The sequence below is a fragment of the Penaeus japonicus genome, unplaced genomic scaffold (genome assembly GCF_977035675.1).
Source record: "Penaeus japonicus unplaced genomic scaffold, GWHDUDI00000001_assembly GWHDUDI00000020, whole genome shotgun sequence".
Classification (NCBI taxonomy): domain Eukaryota; kingdom Metazoa; phylum Arthropoda; class Malacostraca; order Decapoda; family Penaeidae; genus Penaeus; species Penaeus japonicus.
Genome location: NW_028234422.1, coordinates 35412999 through 35422998, shown reverse-complemented (window position 1 = coordinate 35422998; position 10000 = coordinate 35412999).

Here is a 10000-nt window from a genome sequence, read left to right as displayed (position 1 = left end):
GTGTGTGCTGCTGTGTGTGTGTGTGTGTGTGTTGTGTGTTGGTTGTGTGAGTGTGTGGGTGTGGAGTGTGGGTGTGGGTGAGGGTGTGTTTGTGTGTTTGTGTGTAGGGCGTGTGTTTGTGTGTAGGGCGTGTGTTTGTGTGTAGGGCGTGTGTTTGTGTGTAGGGTGTGTGTTTGTGTGTAGGGTGTGTGTGTGTGTGTAGGGTGTGTGTGTGTGGGTGTTGGTGAGTGTGTTTGTGTGTTGGGTGTGTGTGTGTGTTGTTTTGGGAGTGTGTGTGTCGTGGGGGGTGGTGTGTGTGTGTGTGTGTGTGTGTGTGTGTGTGTGGGTGTGGGGGGTGGTGTGTGGGTGAGGGTGGGTTGGGGTGGTTGGGAGAGGGTGTGGCGTTGGTGGGTGTGGGGAGGGTGGTTTAGGGTGTGGGTGGGTGGGTGTTGGTGGAGTGGGTGTGGGTTGTCGTTGGTGTGTGGGTGTGTGGGTGGGTGTGTGGGTGGGGTGTTTGAGTGTGTGGGGTGTGTGTGGGTGTGTTGTGTGTGTGGTGGGCTGTGTTTAGGTGTGTTGGTGTGTGTGGGTGTTGGGTGGTGTGTGTGTGTGTGTGTGTGGGTATGTGTGTGTATAGATCTATATGAGTGTGTGTAGATGTGTGTCGTCGTGTGTGTGTGTGTGGAGTGTGTAGTGTGTGTGTGTTGTATGTGAGAGGTCACTAGCTTATATATATTGTGTGTGTGGTGTGTGTGTGCTGTGTGTGTGTGGTGTGTGTGGTGTGTGTGATTTATTGTTGGGGGGGTAGGGTGTAGAGTGGTTCTATTTTTGTTATATATTGTTTGATTGATTGTTGTGTGTGGGGGATTTGAGATTTTATAGTTTGATATTTATTTTTTTTATATTTACGTTAATTTTTTTTGTATTTTGGATGGGAGTTGGGGCTACTTTTAGGTGATACCGCCGTTTTCATGTATGGAGGGTTTTAAATTGAAAAGTTTGTGTTTTGTTCGGGTAGCGTGCGGGGATTCTGTGTATGGTAGGGTGGTTAGTGTAGGTTATGACGACCAGAGTCTTTTTTAATGTGAGTTGGGGGAGAGTGGTGGGGAACGTACTGTTTGGTTGGAGAGGTGCAGATGAGAATTCTCTAGTTGGTGTTGGAGGGGTCGGAGTGGGTTGGCGGTGTCGGGTGTGTAGGCGAGACTGGGGACGTCAGGGGATTGGTGGGCTTGTGTTTTGGTTTTGGGGTAGAGCGGGGGTCAGTGGGGTGGGGCGATAGGGTTCGGGTGGGAAGATTGAAAAGAGCAAGGGGGGGTGACGGGGAGCAGGGCACCCACCGGGCACTGTGGGGGCCTGAGGAAGGAGGGTTGTGGGGGGTCTTGTAGGGATTGTATGGTGGGGGGGCGGCGGTGGGGGGGGGATTTGATGGTTGTGGCAGGGAGGCGGGGAGTGTGGGGGGAGAATTTTGTTGTTCGTGTGCGTGATGTTTAGTGGACTGATGGAAGAGAAGAGAGATAGGGAGAGAGAGAGCGAGGAGAGCGAATGAGAGAGAAGAAGACTAAAAAATAGAGAGGGAAGAAGTAAGAGAGATGAGAGAAGAGACGAGAGAGAGAGAGAGAGAGAGAGAGAGAGAGAGAGAGAGCGAGAGCGGCAAAAGAAAGAGAAACAGAGAGCGCTCTTTCCCCTTCCCCTTCCCTCTCTCTCTCTTCCCCTCTTTCACTCTCTCCCCCTCCCTTTCACTCTCTCTTCCCCCGCCCACTCTTTCACTCTCCCCCCCCTCTCTTTCACTCTCTCTTCCCCCCCCCCTCTTTCCCTCTCTCCCCCCCTCTTTCCCTCTCTCTCTCCCCCCCCCCCCCCCTCTTTCAAGCTCTCCCCCCCTCTTTCACTCTCTCTCTCTTCCCCCCCCCCTCTTTCACTCTCTCTCTCTTCCCCCCCCTCTTTCACTCTCTCTCTCTCCCCCCCCCCACACTTTCACTCTCTCTCGCCCCCCCCCCCTCTTTCACCTCTCTCTCTCCCCCCCCCCCGCTCTTCCCCTCTCTCTCTCCCCCCCCCCCTCTTTCACGCTCTATCCCCTCCCCCCCTCTTTCCCTCTCTCCCCTCCCCCCCTCTTTCACTCTCCCCCCCCCTCTCTCTCTCTCTCGTCGTAATGTGGGGCAGAAGTGTCCGTCTCTCGCAGGTGTCGCACCTAAGGGTCTTGAGCGACTTTCGGCCAAGTGTCAGGTTCCGAGACGTGGGGCGCCGGGGACCACGTGGAGGGGCAACCTGAGGCTAGCACTTGGTACACACAACAAGCAACTACAAAACTATAAATACACAGGCATTTGCACACTGCTTCCACTCCCCCACGAGCCTTTCTCTTTTCTTTCTTTCACTTCTCCTATTTCCCATCTCTGTTTCATTCTGATTTCCTTTGTTTCCCGTCTCTTCTGTTCTTCCTCTTTCATTTTCTTTCTTTCTCGGTAAAGAATTACACAATATATCTATCCGATCAGTTATAATTATGACTATTATTATTGCATTATAATAAAATCATTATTATTTTGCATTTAAATACTACCAGTATAATATTTTTTCTCGTTATTCATATATCTATATGTACATATGCATATATATATATATATATATATATATATATATATATATATATAAAATATTATATATAACTATATACAAAAATATATCTCATATATACTATATATATTATACATATATACATTATATATAAAATACCATATATAATATATATTTTAATATTTACATATATATATACAAATAATACATCTATATATATACATATATTATATATTTATACATATATATAATATATTAACTATATATATATATACTATATATATATTTTACATATATATTATATATATCCCATATTTTATTTTATATTATACTTATATAAAATATATACATATATATATTATATACATTTTTATATATATATTCTATAATATATATCATATTATATATTAATATATACCTATATATTATATATACATATATATATTATATAATATATAATATAAATATATATAATATATATATAAAATATTATATACATATATATTATATACATTATATTTATATAATATTATATATATATAATATATATATAATATATATTACATATATATATATATACTTTATTATTATACATATTATATATATACATTTTATATATAATTTATATATATATTATACATATTATATATATACATATTAAATATATAATTTTATATATATTAAAAATTTTAATATATAATTTTTATATAATTATATATATAATATACCATTTATATATATATACATATTATATATATACATATATATATATAAATATATATATAAATTATATATACATATATATTATATATCTATATATATATATACTATATATATATATATATACATATATATTTATATATTATTATATATAAATATTACATATATATATATATATAACATATATAAAATATATATATATATATATATATATTATATATATATATACATATTATATAAATATTTTATATACATATATATATATAATATATACATATAATAATATATATATAATATATATATATATATATATACATATATATATATATACTATATATATATACTATATATTATACATATATATATATACATATATATTATACATATATATATATACATAATATACATTATATATATTACATATATATTACTATATAATATACATATATATATACATATATATATCATATTATTTATAACATATATATATACATATATTTATAATATTATATATAATATCATATATTATATATATATATATATACATATTATATATATTACATATATATATATATCATATTATATATATATATATGTATATTATATATATATTAAAAATATGTTTATATATATTTAATATATATATTATATATATATATAATATATCATATATATAATTATGATATTTTAATTTATATTAATTTATATGTATTATATATTTATATTTATATATATTTTTATATATATATATTATTTTATATTTTATATTTATTATATATATATATATATTTATAGATATATATATATATATATATATATTATATATTATTATATTTGTTTATTTATTTATTTACATATATATTTATATATTTATATATATTATTGTAAAATAAAAACTTTATATGTTTTTTACTCTATATATACATATATATTATATATATATATATATATATAAATATATATATTTATTACTATTTTTATATATATTTTATTATATTTATATATATATATTTTTAATATATATTATTTATATGTATATATTTGTTTTTATATATATTTGTAAAATATATGTATTATATATATAAAATATGATATATATGTAATTATATGTATATTTTATGTTTATATATTTTTTTATTTTATATATATTATATATATTATATATTATTTATTATATTATATATATGTATATATTATATATTTTATAGATTTTAATTTTATATATATTATTAAATGTATAATACTATATTATCTATATTATTTTTTATAGTTATATATTAATTTTATATATGATATATTTTTTTTATATTTACTTATATATGAAATATTTATAAATATTTTTTATATATATATATATATTGTTTAAAATATAATTTGCTTTTTATATATATTTAATAATTTTTATTTATTTATGTATATATATATTAAATTATTTTTTAATATGTATATTTAAAACATAAATTTGTATATATTATTAATTTTTTTCTAATTATTTATATGTATATATATATATATACATATTATGTCAACAATTTTTATTATTATATATTATAATATATATTTAATACTGCTATTTTTAATATATAATATTTTCATAAATTTTATTCATATATATATCATTTTTATTATATTTTAATTTATATTTTTATATATTATGTATTTTATAAATAAATGTATATATATATATAATATATATATATTATATATATATTATTTGTATTGTTTTTTTTGTATTTTTTTGTTAAAAATGTTTGGTTTCTTATAATTCAAATATACATATATATGTTTTGATATAATTATATTATTTTAATATTTATAGAATATATATATACATATTATTATTATGTATATATTTTGTATATATTTATATATATTATTATGTTATATATATAATAAGTATATTTATGTTGTTGTTTAGGTTTTTAAGTATATATTTATATATATATATATTTTTTATTTTAGATTTTTTATTTTTTATTTTACATAATTATTTTTTGGTATTTATGTATATATATAGTTTTTATATTTTAAAAGTGTGTGTGTGTGAGTGTTTTTTAGTGTGTGTGGTTGAGGGGTGTGGTTGATTTATTTTATTAAATGTTGGGCAATTTTTATTTGGGATATAAAAATTTTTTGTTTTTTTATTGGGTTGGGAAGAGGTTAAATTTTGGTTGGTTTTTGTTGTTTTGTTTTTTGTGTGGGGTGGGTGGGTGGGTGGGGTTTGTTGTGGGTGTGTGTGTGTGTTTGTTTGTTGGGTTTGTGTGTTGGTGGTGGGTGTTGTTGTGTGGGTGTGGTTGGTGGGTGTGTGTGGTGGTTGGGTGTGTTTGTGTGGTGTGTGGTGTGTGTGGTGTGGTGTTGGGTGGTGTGGTTGGTGGTGTGTGTGTGTGTGTTTGTGTGTGGGGTGGTTGGTGTGTGTGGTGGTTGTGTGGGTTGGTGTGTGTGGGGGGGTGTGGTTGTGGTGTGTGTGGTGTTGGTGTTGTTGTGTGTGTTGTGGGGTGTGTGGGTTGGTGTGTTGTTGTGGGTTGTGGGGTGTTGTGGGTTGTGGGTGGGTGTGTTGTGTGTTGTGTTGTTGGGTGTTGTGTGTTGTGGGTGTGGTTTGTGTGTGTTGTGGGTGTTGTGGTTGGGGTTGTGTTGTGTTGGTGTGTGGTTTGTGGGTGTGTGTGGTGTGTTTTGTGTGTTGTGGGTGTGGTTGTGTGGTGTGTGTGGTGTGGTTTGTGTGGGTGTGTGGGTGTGTGTGTTGTTGTGGTGTGTTGTGGTTGTTGTGGTGTTTGTGTGTGTGTTGTTTGGTTGTTTGGGTGGTGTGTGGTGTTTGTGTGGTGTGTGGTTGTGGGTGTGTTGTGTTTGTGTTGTGTGTGTGTTGTGTGGTGTGTGTTGTGTGTGTTGTGTTGTGTGTGTGTTGGTTTGTGGGTTGGTGTGTGTGTTGGGGGTGTTGTGGGGGGTTGTTGTGGTTGTTGTGGTTGTTTGGTTGTGTGGTTGGGTGGATGTGTTGTTGTGGTTGTGGGTGTGGGTGGTGGTGGTGTGTGTGGTGTGTGTGGTTGTGTTGGGTGTTGTGTTGTGGGTGTGTTGTGGGTGTGGTGGTGTGTGTGGTTGGGTGGTGGGGGTGTTGTGGTGTTGTTGTTGTGTGTGGTTTGTGTTTGGTTTGTGTGGTGGGTGTGTGGTGTTGTTTGGTGTTTGTGTTTGGGGTGTTGTGTGGTGGGTGTGTTGGGTGGTGTGTTGTGGTGTGTGTGTGTGTGTGGTTCGTGTGTGTGTGTGTGTGGTGGGTGTTGTTGTGTTTGGTGGTGTGGTGTTGTGTTGGGTGTGTGTGTGGTTGTGGGGTGGTGTGTGGTGGTGGGGTGTGTGTTGTGGTGTGTGGGTTTGGTTGGTGGGTGTGTGGTGTGGGGGTTGTGTGTGTGGTTGTGTGGTGGGTGGTGTGGTGTGTGTGTGTGTGTGTGGTGGTGTGTGGTGGGTGTGGTGTGTGGGTGTGTTTGTGTGGGTGTGTGTGGTGGTGTGTGTGTGTGTGTGTGTGTGGGGTGTGTGGGGTGGTGTGGTGTGTTGTGTGTGGTTGTGGTGTGGGTGGTGGTTGGTGTGTTGGTGTGGGTTGGTGTTGTGGGGTGTGTGTTGTGGTGTGGTGTGTGTGGTGTGGGTGTGTTGTGTCGTGTGCGGTTGTGTTGGTTGTGTGGGGTTTGTTGTGTGGGGTTGGTGGTGTTGTGTTGTGTTTTGTGTGGTGGTGTTGTGTGTGGGGTGTGGGTGGTGTGTGTGTGGTGTGTGTGTGGTGGGGTGTGTGTGTGTTGGGGTGGTGTGTGTGGTTGGTGTGTGTGTGGTTGGTGGTGTGTGGGTGTTTGTGGGTGGGTTTGTTGGTGTTGGTTGTGGTGTGGGTGGTGGTGGTGTGGTTTGTGTGTTGGTGTGGTGTGTTGGTTGGGGTGTGGTGTTGTGTGGTGGGTTGTGTGTGGGTGTGTGGTTGTGTGGTGGGTTTGGGTGGTGGGTGTTGGTGTGTGTGTGTGTTTGGTGGGTTGTGGTGGTGGTTGGGTGGGTTGGGTGTGGTGGTTGTGGTTGGTGGTGTGTGTGTGGTGTTTGTGGTGTGGTTGGGTTGTTGGTTTGTGGTGTGTTGTGGTGTGTGGTTTTGTGTGTGTTGGTTTGTGTTGTGTTTGTGTGGTGGGTTGTGTGGTGTGTGTGTGTGTTTTTGTGTTTGTTGGGTTTGGTTGGTGTGGTGTTGTTTGGTGTGTGGGTGTGTGTGGGTTTGTGTTTGTTGTGTGGGGGGTGTGTGTGTTGTGTGGTGGGGGGGGGGGGGGGGGTTGGGGGGTGTTTTGTGTGGGGGGGGGGGTGGTGGGGTTGTTTGTGTTTTTTTTGTTTTTGTGTTGTGGGGGTTTGGTGGTGGTTGGTTGTGTTTGGTGGTGGGTGTGGTGGTGTGGGTGTGTGGTTGTGTGTGTTGGTGTGTTGTGTGTGTTGTGTGTTGTGGGGGGGGGGGGGTTGGTGGGGTGTGTTGGTTGTGTGTGTGGTGGTTTGTGTGGTGTGGGTTGGTGTGTTTGTGTTGGTGTGGTGTGTGGTGGTGTGGGTGTGGTGGGGTGGTGTGTTGTGTTTGTGTGTGTGTGTGTGTTGTGTGTGTGGTGTGGTGTGTGTTGTGGTTTTGGTGTGTTGTGTGTGTGTGTGGTTGTGGTGTTGGTTGTTGTGGGTGGTTGTGTGTGTTGTGGGGGTTGGGTGTTGTTGTGTGGTTTGTTGGTTTTGTGTGGGGGTTGTGTGTTTGTGTTGTTGGTGTGGTGGGTTGTTGTTGTGGGTGTTTGGGGTGGGTTGTTGTGTGGGGTTTGGGGTGTGGTGTGTGTGGTGTGGTGGTGTGTGTGTGTGTGTGGTGGTTGTGTTGTTTTTTTGGTGTTGGTTGTGGTTGTGGTGTGTTGTGGTGTGGGTGGTTTGTGTGGTGTGTGTGTGTTGTGTTGTGTGTTTTGTTGTTGTGGGTGGTGTGGTGTTGTGGTGTGGTTTGTGTGTTTGTGGTTGTGGTTTTGGTGTGTGTTTTGGTGGGGTTGGGGGGGGGGTGGGGGGGGGGGGTGGGGGGGTGTGTGGGGATATAATTATATATTATTATATATATATATATATATATTTAATATATATAATATTATAATATAATTTAAATATATATACTATATTCATATATTAATATACATTACATATTTAAATTAATAATTTTTTATATATTATATATATAATATACATTTAATATATTATATGTATTATATAAAATTTAGTTATATATAGTATATTATATATAGACATTTATATATGCTATAATATATTTAATATATAAATAGATATATATAATATACTATTTATATATATATATATATATATATATATTTATATATATGTATATATTTGTAAATATATATATATATATTGTATATATATAATTATATTATATATTTATATATATATATATATTTATGTATAATTTATATATATATGTATATTATTTATATATATATATTATCTATAAAAATATATATTTAATGTTAATTTATATTTATATAGATATTTTCATATATATAGTAGTTATATATTCATTATAGTATAGATTTATAGATATCATATATAATATAGATAGATAGTTCATATATAGCTATATAGATATTCTTATTTCGATATATATATATATGCAGCTATATATATATATTCATATATATATATCTATATATTCATATATATATATTTATATATTCATTATATATATTATATTCAGCTCTATATTTAGCTATTCATATAATATAGTATATATTTTCTTATATATATATATAGTCGAATATATATATTAATTATTCTATATAAATTAGTTTATGATTCTATAGATATATATATTATATATTCATTATTTATAATATTATATCTTCTATAGATATATATATATATTTATATATATATATATATTCATATTTCTATATATATATTATATATATATATATATCATATATATATATCTAATCATATATAATATATATTCATATATATATATTGCATATATATATATATTCATATATATATATATACATAACTATTCTTCATTATATTTATATATTTCATATAAATGTATATACCTATATATATATATATATACCATATCTATATATATATTATTAATAGATCTTTTATATATATATATATATATATATAGGCATCTCTATATATAGATATAGATATATATATCTCTATCTATTCATATATATATATATATTATTATCTATTATATATATATCTCATATATATTATATATTTCATTATATATATATATATATATATTATATATAATAATTATAATATATTACATATGTATATTTTCATAGATAATATATTCTTATATATATTATTTCTATATATTCTATTTATTATAATTCTATATCTATAATTAATATCTCTATATCTACTTATAATAAGATCACTATATATATATTTCAATTTATAATATATTCATTATATATATATATATATATCTATATATAGTCTTATATATATCATATATATATATAACTATATATTCTATATATATATATATATATTGATATATATATATATATCTATTCATATATATATATTATATATATATATATATATATATATAAATATTCATTATATATATATATATCTTATATATATTATATTCATATATTATATATATATATGTATATTTATATATATATATATATATATATTCATATTATATATATTTGTATGTATATATTATATATATCTATTCATATATATATATAATATA